We start from the raw sequence: 18,852 nt of genomic DNA on the forward strand, positions 1-18,852 counted from the left end.
CAGCGGAGCGCACGGGTACGGCTAGTAAATAAATAAAACTGGCCAAAAGAACTGACGTCTGATCGGTGTATCAAACTGCATCGGTTCACCATCGCTGTGTAGCGGTCCACACGCTCCGCGCCGTTCACCTGTCCTGGCGGGGAATGGCGGGGGTGGAGGGGAGGGCTGGCTCGCCAGTGTTTACGACTCCGTCGCAGCACGTGGGTCCGCTCATCCAGTATCGTGCTGCAGTGCAACGCTGCCAGTGCTGTGGGAACGCTACCGTACTACGATCCTGGCACAGTCGGATCCGCTGTGAGTACCACGCCAGAGCTTATGTTTGTGTATTACTTTATGTACTTATCAGGGTCTCGTATAAGTTACATGAATTTTTGCATGCAATATATTAGATTACTTTTGTGTATAGGTTATGTACTGTACGTCATCTTCGATATTATAGTCGTTATCGTTTGTGTCATTTGAGTGTTAAGTTACGGTCTACGGCGATAAAAGTTGATTCTTCGATCGCACTATGGCAGACAAAAAATTGGGTTTCCTATAGCACGCGTCACTGAAGATTTTTTAGCCGAAAAAAGTGGAAAAATGATCTGATATTCAGTGAGAAGATAGTTTGGAATGTCAAAAATTCATACAGGATCTCAGTTGACTTGAAAACATATTAGGGTGAATATTACTTATATCCCAGCCACAATACGAACTTAATAAAATACCTTGAAAATGCTTTGGATTTTTAGTATTGATTAGTAGAAACTGATGTGATCACTGGGAGAGCTGTAAGCCTACCCAACTCGCCCTAAATACGTACCTTAGTTACATGTACGAAAATCGTCGTGCGTGAATGATTAATATATTTCGTTAATGTAACAGTGGGTTTCGGTGTCGTCAACATAGTAATAATACTACACATCTAATCAAACTTAACCTAACCTCTCATAATACTGCAAACCTAATCAAACCTAACCTAACCTGTCACATAATACACAACTAATCTAATCTAACCTAACCTAACCTAACTTAATCTGTCACATAATACTACAGATCTGTAGTAACATTCCTCACATATGGTATAATTTCGTTTGCACGTATTGTCGGCCCTGCTGCTGGTGTCGGTAGCCATCTAGTGGAAGTGGATCGTAATTTCATAAAGAAAATATGGCGACTTTCGTAATAATTCATTTAATTCGTTCAGTCTATGTCTTGTGATATATTAAATGTATTAATGTAGTAATAATTATAGTACAATAAGAATTGATATATGTTGTGGCTGTGATGAAAGTATTGAAAATTGGTTTATAGCGCCACACTGGCAGTGATAAAATTATGCAATATTCCTTCAGTGGCTGGTGGATACTCTATATTGACCCATATGAGAAAATAGGTGAAGGTTATTTATGTCCCTGGCACTAGAGAAAATTGTTAAAATACCTTGAAAATGTCTATGATTTATAGTATGAAGTAATGGAGATTGAATGTAATCACTGGAATACCTGTATGCCCACTATGCCCACCCAGCCCGCTCCAAATACGTACTTTACTTATATACCAAATTCACGTGTGTGAATGAAAAATAGGCCATATTCTCCTGAATGTGACGGTGTTTTCAGTATCGCCAATACCTCTCACATAATACTACCCACCTAATTTAACCTAACCTGTCACATAAAACACACCTAATCTAACCTAACCTGTCACATAAAACACACCTAATCTAACCTAACCTGTCTCATAAAACACACCTAATCTAACCTAACCTAACCTGTCACATAATATTACACAGCTGTAGTAACATTCCTCACGTTTAGTAACATCTCGTTTGCAAATGTTGCCCTCCTTGGCGGTGCCGGATTGACTTGGCGGCAATTTCCAGGGGGGCGGCATTCTCTCTCTCTCTTCCTTTATCCTGTTCTCTTCCTCAGTTTCATTTTACAGTGAAATTTGTTTTTAAAACACTTGTTGGTAAATCTTTTCAGAAGTTTGTTTTTGAACACTGTGTGGAAGTCGGATATTGTTTTGTTATCGAATTGTCGCGGTCGCGGCGAGAGTAAAAGGAAAATGTGCAACTGCATAATTATATTGTAATGTCTGTATCACGTTATTATGTTATGGAACTGCTGAAATTTAAATGCTTGTATAAACAAGAATGCATTGTTGAAAATCAAATTGGATGTGTGCTTATTTATTTATCGCTATGAGTAGTAACCACAACTCTCAGTTATATTTCCAATATAATACATCGTCAACAATATTGTTTAATCACTTTCCAGCATGTATGTAATTCGATATGAAAGGTTTACTCCACAAAGAGTTGGACTTTATTATTCAATTTACTTTATATTTCCTATCGAAATAAGAAATACTCGTTTATACTCCAACAAAATAAATTTTAGATATAAACCACAGCCTGCCTTTCACAAATCAATTTTGTTTCAACAATGAATAAATCGGAATATGTTTCTTTGCATCGAGTCTGATGTGCTTCGTCAGATCGACTTCATGACATCATCAATGCTTTCTATGCGAAGAAAGTGGGAAGAAAATCTTTATGATTTACAAGTTAGAAGCATGTGTTCTGATTGCAGTAATTTGTTTTCTGAATTGTAACATTTCCTTTAAAACTACAGTAATTTAAACTAAACGTGAACTGTATAATGGCAACTCATACTCTGTTTGTGGGAGTTGGGGGCGGCAAATTTTAGCACTGCTTAGGGGCGGCACTATACCACAGTCTACTATATATAGTCACGAAGCTTGAGTTTTGAGGGTGCTAGAAACAATAGACTGTACCGGTATTATTTTGCATTGCCTGTAATGAGCCGATATTAGCGAACCTAGTGGTGAGCAACTACCTAATGTTTGCATATTTACTACGTATTGAGCTTCGTGACTGTATATACTAGACTGTGACTATACCTAAATCCGGCCCTGATCCTTGGTGTAAACATGTCGGGAGTCATCTAGTGGAAGAAGTGGAACGTGATGGCGGACTTATGTCTCAATTCTTTATAATTACCTTTAGTTCGTTAAGTGTGTGTTATGTGCATTAATCAATGTATTACTGCAGTGATAATTCCATATATAATATCACAAACTTTTTCCTTACATTTTTATTGTACCTTGTTTTTGAATGTACTTCACTCCCACCCCTTCTACTAATGAAGTTCAACCGTCCTCCACACAGATCCAAGACCACATATACAGTCATAGTAGCCTTACGGTCATAGTAAACAGTACGTTCCAAAAATATGTTCGCGTTTTCCAGTGACGAAAGAGCTTTCAATATTGCATCATTTTCCATTTGCCTACGTCGCATCCCAGTTTCTCCCACCTGCTTCTATTCGCCTCTCTGTAAATGCTAGTGGCTGGGCTGTCTTAGCTCTTTTCTGAGAACATTAATTTCCGTTAGGAATTGGACGTCTACTTAATATTATACCCATACAATTGTTTAAAATAGCTTAAATAAAAGGGCCTCGTTAAGTAATTAACTGTCACGTGATTTCCTCCCTTTCTACGACGCTGCGACGTAACCACTTGGACGGACAGTAGATAGTGTCTGAGTAATTTTATCTTTTCGGATCGGGCAGAAGTGAAGATTGAATTTACAGTACGTCAGGTCTCTTTTATAGATTAGGTACAGAATTATTTCAACACGAGTTACTGATACGAAGTACGAACCTGGTAATTGGAATTACGTACAATAGTCTATAGTGCGATAATATGCACATTAGAACTGAAGCCTGTATCGAAATGAACGGCCACCATTTCCAAAAATGTGTTTAAATATCCATATTATGATTATTTTTCAATTTAACTTCATTCTCTATATTGTACGCTAATGTGCTGTAGATAGAATAATATACATTGCATAATGAATACGTCCGAATGGAAAGCTCAGTTCGTGAGTAAAAACACTCATTGTTAATATTGTACTGTCTGTTGATTAAACAAAAACCTAATGAAAATTATCAAACTCAAAATTGTGATATTTCCTAGTTTACGGAAATGGATGCACTACTTTTCTTCCCATCTATACCTAGTGAAGTGATTTGTTTGTATATTACGCCAGTATCATCGAACTCCAGTCGTGGAAGGGGGTAGCAAACGGTGTTTTTCCCGTTCTTAATCGTTGATCCAAAGGTATAGCCAGGTTAATATTAGAAATGTTAGTAAAAATAAAATGATGTCCCTGTACAAAAATTGAAGGACGTAGCTTGAAAAATGTAGAAAATATAAATTTCACCCATCACTCCCCCCTAATTAGCCTATTATTTATTATAATCTTACTATTTAGGCTACTTTTTCTTGAAATGTAATTTCAACTACCATTTTATATACCTGAACATTGCAGAGAAGCCGCTACGTGTCATTTAAAATGCTGGTTTTGGGGTGGATTATCTTAAACGATGTGTCTAGCGAACAGGGGTCAGTTGGCGGAAGTAGGGCTTTCTAACCCTCGGCCATAAAAGTTTTTTCTCAGGGGGAAAATTTATTTCACCAGAGGGGGCTGTTTGTAAACATAAGTTAAACTTCGTCATAAATTCTAGATATTTGTCGCCTTACCTCCTCTCGTATTCCTCTCGCGTCTGAAGAATAGCATATGAGTTCAGGAATTGTTGTATACAAAAACGATAAAATTTATTTTGACAATACAGTATTACCGAAACAGTATATGGATTTGTTATTGCCATAAAACTCAAGTTCTCCCCAGAGAAACTACCACAGAGAGGAAAGGGTGGAACGAATGACTTCCCTACTGGCCTACGATCTTTTGCACCACGAGTATTATTCTACCAATGCCGGAAATTGAAGATAGCGGAACGATAATCTCACTCTCTAGAAGTGAACTGCCGGATGATCCTTTGTCTAAAGTCTTGGGTCAACACGAGACGTGATTAAGAACTCTCGCAGTCCATAAATTGCTTTGGTTCTACCTTGCGAGTAGCTTCCAAGGGAATTGACGGTCGAATTTGGTACCATTCTCGACGAAATATTCTTCTTTCAAGACTAAATTCGAAAGACCATGGTTTGTTACTGAGGATCATGTAAGAGTAGTTCGTAAAAGGCTAATTTGGCCTTCTCTTCAGTGTTGCCAACTAATACCAGATATCACCATGTAGGGTAAAATCACACTGTCATGTATTGAAATGCTGTAATAATAATAATAATAATAATAATAATAATAATAATTCAAATATCTTGGAGCAACAGCAACAAATATAAATGACTGGGAGGAAATTAAACGCAGAATAAATATGTATTTATTTATTTGTTTATTTATTTATTTATTTATTTATTTATTTATTTATTTATTTATTTATTTAACTTGGTAGAGATAAGGCTATCAGGCCTCCTCTTCCCCTCTACCAGGGAATTACAACTACAATATTAAGAATACAATTACAATTATAATTACAATTAATATTAAATTAAAAGATACAATAAAAATCAAAGTGCTAAAAGATTAACTGATTAATAAAGGCTAGACAGTTTATTGTAAAAGTTAAGAAGAGGGAAGCATTTCTTTTATTAAGTACAAATTTAACCTACTCTACGCAGTAAGAAAATGCTTAATAAGCTTGTTTTTGAACGCTACTAAATTCCGACAGTCTCTGATGTCACTGGGTAGGGTATTCCACAAGCGCGAGAGCGAGATTGTGTATGATGATGAATACGATGATGTCTTATGTGTTGGTATGCCTGCTATTATTCGGCTGAGAAGCTTTTGTCATCTAGTCTGCTGTCGAAAAATTTGAAAGTTAGAATTTATAAAACAATTATACTGCCGGTTGTTCTGTATGGTTGTGAAACTTGGACTCTCGCTTTGAGAGAGGAACAGAGGTTTGGGGCTAAAAGGGATGAAGTTACAGGAGAATGGAGAAAGTTACACAACGCAGAACTGCACGTATTGTATTCTTCACTGACATAATTAGGAACATTAAATCCAGACGTTTGAGATGGGCAGGGCATGTAGCACGTATGGGCGAATCCAGAAATGCATATAGTGTATTAGTTGAGAGGCCGGAGGGAATAAGAACTTTGGGGAGGCCGAGACGTAGATGGGAGGATACTATTAAAATGGATTTGAGGGAGGTGGGATATGATGATAGAGACTGGATTGATCTTGCTCAGGATAGGGACCGATGGAGGACTTATGTGAGGGCGGCAATGAACCTCCGGGTTCCTTAAAAGCCATAAGTAGTAATAATAATAATAATAATAATAATAATAATAATAATAATAATAATAATAATAATAATATAGTACTCTGACGTAATTAGAAACATTAAATCCAGACGTTTGAGATGGGCTGGGCATGTAGCACGTATGGACGAATCCAGAATGCATATAGAGTGTTAGTTGGGAGGCCGGAGGGAATAAGACCTTTGGGGAGACCGAGACGTAGATTGGAAGATAATATTAAAATGGATTTGAGGGAGGTGGGATATGATGGTAGAGACTGGATTAATCTTGCTCAGGATAGGGACCAATGGCGGGCTTATGTGAGGGCGGCAATGAACCTCCGGGTTCCTTAAAAGCCAGTAAGTAAGTAATACAGTAGTAATAATAACATTGTCTTGCTTATTTACTCGAGGTTGCGTGTTCGATTCCTGCCGCGATCGATAGTATTTAAGTGTGTTTAAATGCGTCAGGCTCAAGTCAGTAGATTTACTGGAATGTAAAAGAACTCCAGCGGGACAAAATTCCGGCACACCGGCGACGCTGATATAACCTTTGCAGTTGCGAGCGCCGTTAAGTAAACCATAATTATCGCTTAATTTACCACATCTCATCTTTTTGTTGGGAGGTGTTTTCTAAATGGTTCAATAATTTGTGAAAGAGTACTTTTTGTTGCTGGACCTCTCGCACATTATGTTGATAATTAGTAAATTAATAATATTAAAATGTATTTTGTCTGACAACATGAAATTCATTGCTTTGACTAAACAGTTTACGATTCACAAGACCTAACCTAAAAATGCATTTTGTTTGATCACGTAACAGAATACCACTTTGAAATGTATACCCTACTTAAAATACATCGTACTTTTAAGTCGCTACCATGCTCTTTTCTTTCTTGGATATTTTAATAAAAATCTGAACACTAAAAAATATATTTCTGTCCATTAGCCACGAGCATGTTTCAATCCAAATAGGCCTAGGTCTGTAAGTTATATCGTATTTAATTACATTTACCTGAATATAGTGTTGAATTGGAATCACAACGAAACACAACTGAATTATGTATTGATATTAATATTAATACCGGTATTACTAATAATTATTAATTACGTTCAAATTTTACAAGCATAATTAGGTACTTCCATTTCATCAGATTCCTTCAACTGCATAACAAAATTATTGCCGTCAACAAAACAGAAAATAACTGCCAGCTGTAGTATTTGTTGGTACTCTAAATTGGAAACGAAGTTGGCAAAAGAAAATTCAACCTGAGAGATAGAAAATCATTATAATCCACTACATACTATATTATGTAGTAACAGGGGAAAAATGGTTAGGTTTCACCCTTATGGTATTAAGTAAGCTGATCCGGACTATACCTACAGTACGATATTCTTTTTTTTTTTTTTTTTTTCAATTCTATGCTAGAGAAGTTGGATTGTCGTTCACCGACATGCGTAGTGAGGCCAGCAGTCGGCTGGGTGAACTTGACTCTTCACGGGCTTTCGTGCCATGGATTACTACTATTAGAAACTACTACTATTACTACCACCACCACCACCACCACCACCACTACTACTACTACTATCACCACTACTACAACTGCTGCTACTACTACTGCTACTGCTATCACTATTACTAGTACCACCACTGCTACTACTACTACTACTACCACTGCTACTACTACTACTGCTACTACTACTACTATTAATACTACCACTACCACTGCTACTACTATTAGGCTACTGCTACTACTGCTGCTGTTGCTACTACTACTACTGCTGCTGCTGCTGCTGCTACTACTACTACTACCACTGCTACTGCTACTACTGCTACTGCTGCTGCTACTACTACCACTGCTGCTACAAGAGCCTACTGCTACTACCACCACGACTGCTGCTACCACTACTACTACTATCACTATTACTACTAATACTACCACTGCTGCTACTAGGGCCTACTACTACTACCACTACTGCACTACTACTATCACTACTGCTACTACTACTACTATCACTGCTACTGCTGCTACTATTACTACTGCTACTACTACTATCAGTATCACTACTACTAATTACTACTACTATTACCACCACTACTACTACTATCACTACTACTGCTACTACTGTCACTGCTACTGCTGCTACTATTACTACTGCTACTACTATCACTATTACTACTACTATTACCACCACTGCTACTACTACTACTATCACTACTACTACTACTGCTACTACTACTATCACTACTACTACTACTACTACTACTATCACTACTACTACCATTGCTACTGATACTACTATTACTACTACCACTGCTACTACTACTACTACTACTACCGCTGCTGCTGCTGCTACTACTACTACCACCACCAAAGCTGCTGCTGCTGCTACTACTACTACTACTACTACCACCACTGCTGCTGCTGCTACTACTACCACCACCAAAGCTGCTACTACTACTACTACTACTACTACTACTACTACTGCTACTACTACCACCACCAAAGCTACTGCTGCTGCTGCTGCTACTACTACTACTACTACTACCACCACTGCTGCTACTACTACCACCACCAAAGCTGCTGCTACTACTACTACTACTACTACTACTACTACTACTGCTGCTACTACTACCACCACCAAAGCTGCTGCTGCTACTACTACTACTACTACTACTACTACTACCACCACTGCTGCTGCTGCTACTACTACCACCACCAAAGCTGCTGCTACTACTACTACTACTACTACTACTACTGCTGCTGCTGCTACTACTACCACCACCAAAGCTGCTGCTGCTAGTACTACTACTACTACTACTACTACTACTACTACTACTACTACTACTACTACTACTACTACTACTACTGCTGCTGCTGCTACTACTACCACCACCAAAGCTGCTGCTGCTATACTTGGCTCGGAAACATAACGGCCTCTTTTCTTGGAACTGTTCAACTCTCATAAGCCCCCATCCACTCCTCAACCCCTAGCCGCGTGGCAGAAATACAATAGATCCCAGCATTGCCAAATCTAGCTGTCTTTGCCTCTAATACCTGATGGCCTTTACCCACTTACAGTCAGTCGTTTCAGCTATTAGTCGAGGTGTTGATTGTTGTGCGCTTCGATATGTCTGATTTTTTTCGGCCGTGGTTAACGAGTGATGGAGTAGGTTATCCGCAGCCAGGGCCTTCTAATTCACCTGAAGATGCTGGACCATACTATACTATGGCCATTTTTATTCTCTATGTCACAAATTGATTATTTCCTTGTAACTCAAAGTTTAACTTTTTCGTGAGCCACCGACATAGCTCAGTCAGCTGAGGCGCTCGTTTACCGGTTCGGAGTTGAGCTCGGGCGTTGGTTCGATTCCCGATTGGGCTGATTATCTGGTTTGGTTTTTTGCGAGGTTTTCCCCAACCGTGAGGCGATTGTCAGGCAATATATGGAGAATCCTCGGCCTCATCTTGCCAAATACCATCTCGCTATCACGAATCCCATCGACGCTAAATGACTTAGTAGTTCATAGAGCGTCGTTAAATAATTTTTTTTGTGTGTGTTTGGAAACTTAAAGATAGCTCCACGCATCTACATGTTTCTAACGAAATTAATTATACTTTTAATTTATTTGTAATAAACTTTCAAGGTATTTTAGTGCTTATTTTTTTAGACAAAATGTTATAAATGTAAATTTGATAGGTGCATGATTGTGGCCTGAATTGTACGTTGTGTTAAGAATGCAGAAAAATTTCATTCGGTTCCATCCAGTAGTTTCGGAATTATCAGAGAAACGGATTTCAGAAATATAGTTTGTTATGAAAAAACTCATACCGTTTTTCACTTACATCTCTATAACCAATGCCGCATCTCACATTAAAAATCATAACTTCAGGTCTAATACAGCTTCTTTTACGAGAAGTTGGTGTAGAAATTTAAATGTTTTATTGTATTTTATATAACAGACTTTTAAGGTGTAAAAACTGTACATATTCTCTTAATTAATAAATAATTCATTCACAATTCGCATCTTATAACATTTCTTAGGCTTACAGAAAATTTGCATCGACATCAGGCAACTAAACTAGCAGAGAAATAAGTGTGTTATTTTGTGGTTTAGTATGATTTTTGTGTTATGAAAGAAAGGATGCACAAGGAATTTATTCACAACTGGTATCTAAACTGGTCTTTATTTCACCGTCCTTAGCAACCTAACAATGACTTTATTCATAGCAGTGACTTAAAAGTTAACTCATAGCATTGAATTAAAATTTTAAGTTACTCTCTCCATGGCAACCAATACACTAGCAACAACAGAATTCATATTCTTTAATTTACAGCTTCTTCACAAACAACACATCACAAAAAAATGGCCTACAATTTGAAATTAAATTTAGACGCCAGTAATGGATAAAATATTATATAGCACACGAGAGTAAACAGAACTATAAATTACTATTTTATGATCAAAGTTTCCGAAATTTTTACCCGCGCAAAACCTTTAGTTAAATATGAAACTTGAATAACATAAGCCTTTTACACATTATATAATTTTGAATATCTTTGTTTATTATTTGGGGAAAACATTAGTGGAAATATAAGTACACAGTGTTTTTTAAGTAAGTTTGTTAATTTTTATACCGATTTTGCTTTAGTAATTATAAATTAACGTGTATTACAAAGATCATGGTATCGCTTAAAATCTCGGTTTCACGGAACACGTTTGTAAAACTTTTGCATATGACAATGACTTCAAGAATTGGCAACTCGGCTAAGGTTTTATCCCTTGCGCGTGCCTGCAGTTAAATGGTGAAGGGGATGAGGGAAGGTCGTCATGTTTTCGAGCCAAGTATAGTACTACTACTACTACTACTACTACTACCACTGCTGCTGCTGCTACTACTACCACCACCAAAGCTGCTGCTACTACTACTACTACTACTACCACCACTGCTGCTGCTACTACTACCACCACCAAAGCTGCTGCTACTACTACTACTACTACTGCTGCTGCTACTACTACCACCACCAAAGCTGCTGCTACTACTACTACTACTGCTGCTGCTACTACTACCACCACCAAAGCTGCTGCTGCTACTACTGCTACTACTACTACTACTACTACTACTACTACCACCACCACTGCTGCTGCTGCTACTACTACTACCACCACCAAGCTGCTGCTACTACTACTACTACTACTACTACTGCTGCTACTACTACCACCACCAAAGCTGCTGCTGCTACTACTACTACTACTACTACTACTACTACTACCACCACTGCTGCTGCTGCTACTACTACCACCACCAAAGCTGCTGCTACTACTACTACTACTACTGCTGCTGCTACTACTACTACCACCAAAGCTACTGCTACTACTACTACTACTACTACTACTACTACTGCTGCTACTACTACCACCACCAAAGCTGCTGCTGCTGCTACTACTACTACTACTACTACTACTACCACCACTGCTGCTGCTGCTACCACTACCACTACCAAAGCTGCTGCTACTACTACTACTACCACCACTGCTGCTGCTGCTACTACTACTACTACTACTACTACTACTACTTTCTCATCTCAATGTCTTCCTCTTGTTTTGATTAATATGCTTTCCCAGACGTTGCATTTTCGAAGTTCACGAGTTGTGATCTGGTATAACTAATTTACACTGTATAAAGCGACTCCGGATTGCCAACCCCTCTGCAGAGGCGTGTCAGATATCCCTGGAATGTAATGTTGTCGCTCTGACTACAAGAGATGAAACATTATTCATAAACAATAGAAATAATAGTGAACAGACAGGAAATAAAGAGCATTTGTTCTCGTGTCTGAGCGCGCAGCTTCTGCTTTGTCTATGGCCGCCAAATCCTGTATCAAGCCTGATTTGATAACGCTCCAGTGTGGGAAGCGAATTATCTCCTCTGTTTATTAGCAGGGTTGGCTTGCATTTCCTCGGTGTCCTTTGTCTGCTGCCACAGGCCGGGTGAGAATGTGACAGCTTTCATATTCCGGCATGTGTCTTTATTTGTAAACAATCTCCGATACCAAATAGTTTTGTTTGCGTACCTATGATGTTTACTGTGTACTTATCTCCCTTCTGCCAAAGTCAGCACAGCTGTTACGTTATCACAGTCTATTACAACACCTGTTTGTTCGGCATTACGTTTTTCCTCCATTCCTAGAGGGAATAATAATTTATTCATTATTTCTTTTATGAATTGTTTTATGAATAGGAACAGGATTTTTATGTAATATCAAGGTGTGAAATATGTACATATTTATGTAAGAAAAATAAGCTGAATATATGTAACGAAATATGTAAAATCAGGTAACTTGCCCCGACCGGGATGATTCACGCATCCCGATAAGTGAAAATGTGCTTCATCACTAAAACGAACCACAGCATCTTCAGCACCTGCATTGCACATTAAGGCATCTTAAGGCTGAGGTGTTCAAACATCGGCCGAAGACTTTGCCAGACCTAAGAAATGCAATACAGGAAGAAATTGGTCTTATTCCTCAAGAAATGCTAGTTAGAGTGATGCAGAATTTCCGAAGTCGCATTCAACAATGCATTGATAGAGAAGGACACCACTTGAGAGACACGTTATTCAAAAAATGAAAAATTCCGACTGTTAAGATACCATTCATATTAATAAAGTTTCTTTATTTTGATCCATCTGTTTTTTATTTAAACTTTAAATTAGGGAGGATGTTTTGCCGCACCCTTTATTTAATATCGATATCTGGTAGGAATAGGATAGGTAAGACTCTCCAGTTGTGATTTCATAGGGCACCCGACTTTTTTACCGCATACTTGACACATTGCAATTTTTCCATCTGTAGTGAAACCTTCATACATCGCAACATTAGTTAGTTAAAAGCAGTAGATAAACTCACTTGCACTTTACACTGTAACTACTAAAACTAGAGAACTGACACAATAGTACTGCAAGCACTGTTTCACTTTACTGGATTAGGAGAAAATAAGAGGAGATGTGGGACACATGCATTTTAGCTGCTCCCTGTAAGAAACGAAGTACCTACTAAAACCTCAAACTATAGGCATTTACAAACTGTTGTTTGCCTGGAACTAAGGACGTTATGTTTCGTGCCGAAATATATATTTCCTTGAGTAAGAAAAAATCTGTGTATTTCAAATTGTAAATTTCCCTAACAGAAGGTCCCTCCCCCCTTTTAGAGAAGTAAAAATGAATAAAACCCCTAAATATGTAGATTTATGTAATATCAACCCATAATATGTAATGTGGAGTAAATATGTAAAAATATGTAGCATCAAATTTTAATATATTAATGGTAATTACAAGATTCGCAAAGATTTGTTATTTATATACGGTTAGGTTGAAAGGAATATAATATGTAATTACATGAAAATCCGGTCCCTATTTATGCATATTCGTCCTGCTTGAAATGTGACAAATCATGGGTTTTAATTCTCCTTGTATCTGCGCTATTTTAAAGCTTTCTTCTGAGAGTACTTCAACGATTATGCTCAAAGTTTTGTATCCTGGATTTTTGCCTAACATAATTCTTTTGTTTGGAATTTAGAGCGTACAAACAAAAACTCAGCCGAGTGCTTCATCTCCTATTCTATTTCTCTTCTTATTTTTGAAATCACTTACTATCGAGAAAATCCTTTCAGATTTTGCATTTGAATGAGGTAATGCCAATATAAATAACTTACTAATATTGCTAGTTTGCCTATATATTGAGAAATTTTAGTTCGTCATTGAAGTCTTTAGCTTAAATGACTAAAATATCACCTTGAAATTAAAAAAAAAATACCGAAAAATGCCCTCAAAATTTAAAAAATGACCTAAAAGATTAAAACCGAGAAAAATGACCGAGAAATGACGTAAAAACTCCACATTTCTGTAACAAGCAACTCGTATGCAGGATTTATATATTTCAGGGCGTTACAAAGGATGCAAAGAAAAAATATGACGTCATCAAAATCTGCGCCCTGCAGATCACATAGGACAGATTGATCAGCCTAATTCACTTTCAAAAAAACTTTTATCAATTTCACCATACTATCTAGCGACTGCAAAAAAAAAGCTACGTTATAATCCTGACGGAATTGCATGGAATAATAGCTTGCAGCAATACTTCCATCTATCGGTCGTTAACAAAAATTCATTTTCGACAATGGAGAATGTGGTGATCCTGGTGTCTGTTCTCTTTTGTATGTTGCCATTTCATAAGATAGGACTGGCCAATCTGATATAAACGTAATCGAGGTTATAAACTTGAACTTTTGACCACAAAGGAGGGTAAAAAAATATACTTCTCTCTGATATTTTAGGAGAGTAAAAATTATACTATTTAACCCTCTGTAGTCCACACCTGTGGAGTAACGATTATCGCGTCTGGCCGCGAAACCAGATGACCCGGCTTCGATTCCCGATCGGGGCAAGTTACCTGGTTGAGGTTTTTCCTGGGTTTTCCCTCAACTCAATATGAGAAAATGCTGGATAACTTTCGGTGCTGGACACCGGACCGGACTCATTTCACCGGCATTATCACCATTTTATTCAGACGCTAAATAACCTAAGATGTTGATAAAGCGCCGTAAAATAACCTACTAAAATTAAAATAAAACCCTTCTGTATTGTATGAATTATTCCCGTATTGCTTATGCTAGGTAAGTTATATACGTATGTATTTTTTTAACTGCGTATCAAACTATAATCCTAACATACGTTATGGTTAGGGGGCGGGTGTTGATGACCCAAAAATCTACTTAAAATGATCATTAAAATGCCCTTAAACTAATGGAAAAATGACATAAAATTAAAAGAAAATGACATTTAAATATTATTCACCGTACTCTCATCACAACTTCTTAAAAATCAGTCACCTTGTTTCAATGACTGCCCTGAAAATCTCGGAGAGAGGAGGCAACTTCCTGGAATTTGGCTAAGATAAAGGAAAAGAACATGCAACAAAATGAAGGCTTTAATGGGAAACTATAGATTTTAATGAGGGTTTACAGTGTGTTTCAATCAGGGGTGGTCCATATCAGTGCCTTCATTCTCCATCTCCTCCTCCTTTCGCGCTTCACTTTTGTTACCAGATCTTCCAGATGAGGGAGTGTGAATGACAAAACAAATTGTGGGCGCAGCGTGCATTCTTCCAATCTTTGTGTTAAAAATACTGTCTAATACAGTAGACATCCCTTCCGAACCATGTTGAGGAAAGAACGTCCTGTCCAGGACATGGTGAAAGTTTTCCCCCTTCCAAACATAAATTCTAAAGATACCCTCGTACCGACAAAAGAACAGTAGCGGTCAAAAGTCCTCACTTAAACCAAGCTGCTGTCAAGCATTTTATATTACTTCCGTTGTGTGAAGTGAAGCCTTCAGTGGAATGAGGGATGGACTTTAGAGTTTGTTCCAAACTATAAAACTCAAACTTCACTGTTATTCACTTATTCAGTAGGTAATTACTACTGACCTATTTGGTTAGAAAATGATTTAACAGACCTATCGGTAAAGAAAAAAATAAAATGCTTTCCAAACTATCTAAAAGTTCTTCAAAGTATTAAAAATAACCAAAAATGGCGAAAAAATATAAAAATGACCTATTAGTTCAAAAACGTCAAAAATGCAATATAAGAAATTACTTTTTTACGTTCATATTGCCATTTCTATATTAATAGGCATCGTCCTAATGTGAAAAACAAGATGATGACTTTTCATCAACATCCGCCCCCTAGTTATGATGAAATAGGGTTTCTTTGTCTCTGGAGATTCAATAGACCCTAATAAAATTGACCCCTCTGAATTTTTAGGGGTAAATCTGACCCTTATATCCCTCCCGTTGTAGGAAAAAAGTACCACTAAGATTTCTCATATTTTCCTCGTATGCTTTATGAGTTTTCCAATTTAAAAAAGAAAATCCTTCTCATAATATCGCTACAGATGGCGCGTTTATACTTTGTATTGTATTGTATTTATTAACATTCCATGGTATTCATACATTGCTTTACAGCTAGAATATGGAACAAGTCAAAAAACTTAATACTATTATAAAGTCTTGATTTATAGTCACAGTCTAGATCAAATATATACAGACGAGATTTACAATACAGTCTACTAGTACAACACAAAGTTTTAGTATCAATTTCATGAAGCGTTATTGAATGTCATGAATTCACCTACAGAATAGAAGGCGTGAGAAACTAGGTACTTCTTTAATTTGGCCCTAAATAATCTTATGTTTTGAGTTTCATTTTTTATATCGATAGGGAGGCTATTAAATATTTCTACTGCCATATAACGCACTCCTTTTTAATAGCACGATAGACTTGCCGATGGAGTATGAAAGTCATTTTTTGACGTGTATTTATGCTATGAACTGTTGAGTTAGTTACAAAGTTTTCACGATTACATACGAGGAAGATTATTAATGAAGAGATATACTGACAAGCCATGGGCATTATTTGTAGTTTTTTTAAAATAGTCCTACACGATCCCCTAGATTTGGCATCTACTATTATTCTAATTACTCTTTGTTGTAATAGGAATATACTGTTACTATCTGTGGAATTTCCCCAGAATATTATTCCAAAACTCATTACAGAGTGGAAGTATGCAAAGTATTTTGTTTTTAAGGTATTGATATTTACTATCTTTTGCATAGATCTAATAGCAAAACAAGCTGAATTTAGTTTGGGGGTAGTGGCGGCTCCTGCGTATTTCTTAAGAGGAGGAAAGAAGTTAACAGCACTAAATGACACCTTCTTGAATGAAACATGCTACAAATTAGCCTACATGCATACATGTAAGACCAGTGTTGGGGTTGGCCTTCCCTTCTGTATAGCAATAATCTGTTCTTATAAACGAGTTTCCTAAATTGTCCAAAATATATTATGTTTTCACTTCCATTCATTGTTGAATAATTGCACAAATTAACAATTACATGGAAATTCACAACCTCGTAGCATTTTTCGAGCACACTACAGCATCACACGTGTTGGAAGAGACTAGCTACTAACTCGTAACCGGAACCGTTTTACGGAAATGGAAATGGGAATGGGAAATAATCTGAGGAAAGCGAGAACACTGCACCCACTCACGTGGTCTGTGTTGCCACATGTACATTTTACAAGTTCAGTATCACATGCTTTTGAAGAATGTCAGTTCTTGTAAAGTCATACTATCATTATTGTTCAAAGCTGCCGGTGGCCGATTAATTTTTTATGTTAAAAATGATGTAGTTTGGAGTACCTACTTTCAGTTTCAAATATATTTGTACAAAACTGACAACTTGGCTGTTGCCCTGTCTAGTAAACAATGATTAGAAGTGAATTTCAGGGGCCAACTACGTAAAACTACTTCCTCTTTGTTTTACATAAACCCGACTTTAACTTTCAAATATCCACGAAAGTTTCAAACCATGAATAGTAGCCTATATGAAGTGCAATGAATAATATTTTTGATATACAATTAAAAAAAAAGTTTACATAGTGTCTTTCATAGCGTTGCGTTAAAACTGTTTTTGTTGTGCCTCCTCCTAGATGTGTTATAGTCCGGTTGAATGCAACATCGTTAGATGGCAGCGGTAGCGACCTAGCTCCACGACCAGTCGGTTTCTATTTCCCGCCCATGACTGATTCAGAGGAGGATCTCCTCCCTGTCCGTTCATTTACTCGCTTTAAAACTCTGCTTCTTTCTCTGGCCGCTAGTGCGCTGTTGTCTATGTGTGTTAACTGCAGTAGAGGAGGAATGGAGTGCCTTTCCTCTTTACAGACAATCTCGCATCCTTCTCACAGTTTTCTAGCAGCACATGATTGCGCGTCGTTTAAAACTCGATCAACCGAGTTTTTCTTATAGCTGTGAACTTAAAAATTATCGAATCTTCCTCGAATTTCAAGGCACATATTTTATTTGGTATTTACTTTCAAAAGAAGAAAATGTGAGGAGGACGTTCCTCCCTTCCCTCCCCCGAGGAACCGCCACTGTTTGGGGGTAATTTCTTTAATATGATTTTTCCAATTTAACACATTATCGATTTTTAAGCCAAGAAATTTGGTTGTTGTTGTTAATAGGGATCTATTGTTAATTATTGCGCTAGAAATTTGCGAGGAGGGAGGGAATGAAACTTACCCAAGAACGATTGTGCCAGTCTTGTACTACAAGTGAAAATGACGAATGTGCAGTAGTTTGTAATTGATGGCTAATTCAGAATAGGCTTCTTCTACATGTGCCCACTCGATACTTAACCTTCAAGTGCTGGGCTGGCACTATTACTCGAGTGGTACTACTTACATATCCAAGCAGTTGGCATTTGTACTTAAGAGAACTGCCAAGTCGAAAACGTGTTAAAAATTGTAATTTAAATAAACTCTTTATACAAAGGTAGATGGAGGTGCAAAGTACTGGCACGTGTCTGCGCTAAACTAACCTTTGGCAGAACAAAATCAGCAACATATACTAACTATAAGTGCGTAATTAAGCACAAAAGGCAAATTTAAATGTATTAAGTAATTATGAATTTCGTAGCAATAATAATAATAATAATAATAATAATAATAATAATAATAATAATAATAATAATAATAATATAATTAATCTAATCATATAATCATTATCATGTGAGCATCATCATCATCGTCATCCATCGTAAGCTGCAATAGAGA

The 18,852-nt window shown here is 37.3% G+C and overlaps 1 protein-coding gene across 1 annotated transcript in view; it reads left to right on the forward strand.

Annotated features, from left to right (window-relative positions):
• Window positions 1–213: 213 nt before the first annotated feature.
• Cipc (Clock interacting protein circadian) overlaps window positions 214–18,852 on the forward strand; it is a 439,550-nt gene continuing 420,911 nt past the window's right edge. The window contains exon 1 of the mRNA XM_069829285.1: window positions 214–294. The gene's annotated coding sequence lies outside the window, so the exon portion shown is untranslated. The remainder of the gene's footprint in view (window positions 295–18,852) is intronic.

The sequence above is a fragment of the Periplaneta americana genome, chromosome 6 (assembly GCF_040183065.1).
Source record: "Periplaneta americana isolate PAMFEO1 chromosome 6, P.americana_PAMFEO1_priV1, whole genome shotgun sequence".
Lineage (NCBI taxonomy): Eukaryota > Metazoa > Arthropoda > Insecta > Blattodea > Blattidae > Periplaneta > Periplaneta americana.